Here is a 579-nt window from a genome sequence, read left to right on the forward strand (position 1 = left end):
CCCCTGACCCCCAGCACCGTCTCCCCTGACCCCCAGCACCGTCTCCCATGACCCCCAGCACCGTCTCCCCTGACCCCCAGCACCGTCTCCCTTGACCCCCAGCACCGTCTCCCCTGACCCCCAGCACCGTCTCCCCTGACCCCCAGCACCGTCTCCCATGACCCCCAGCACCGTCTCCCTTGACCCCCAGCACCGTCTCCCCTGACCCCCAGCACCGTCTCCCATGACCCCCAGCACCGTCTCCCCTGACCCCCAGCACCGTCTCCCCTGACCCCCAGCACCGTCTCCCTTGACCCCCAGCACCGTCTCCCCTGACCCCCAGCACCGTCTCCCTTGACCCCCAGCACCGTCTCCCCTGACCCCCAGCACCGTCTCCCTTGACCCCCAGCACCGTCTCCCCTGACCCCCAGCACCGTCTCCCTTGACCCCCAGCACCGTCTCCCTTGACCCCAGCACCGTCCCCTGACCCCCAGCACCGTCTCCCTTGACCCCAGCACCGTCTCCCTTGACCCCCAGCACCGTCTCCCTTGACCCCCAGCACCGTCTCCCTTGACCCCCAGCACCGTCTCCCCTGACCCC

This window comes from Procambarus clarkii, chromosome 9 (assembly GCF_040958095.1).
Source record: "Procambarus clarkii isolate CNS0578487 chromosome 9, FALCON_Pclarkii_2.0, whole genome shotgun sequence".
Taxonomy (NCBI): Eukaryota; Metazoa; Arthropoda; class Malacostraca; order Decapoda; family Cambaridae; genus Procambarus; species Procambarus clarkii.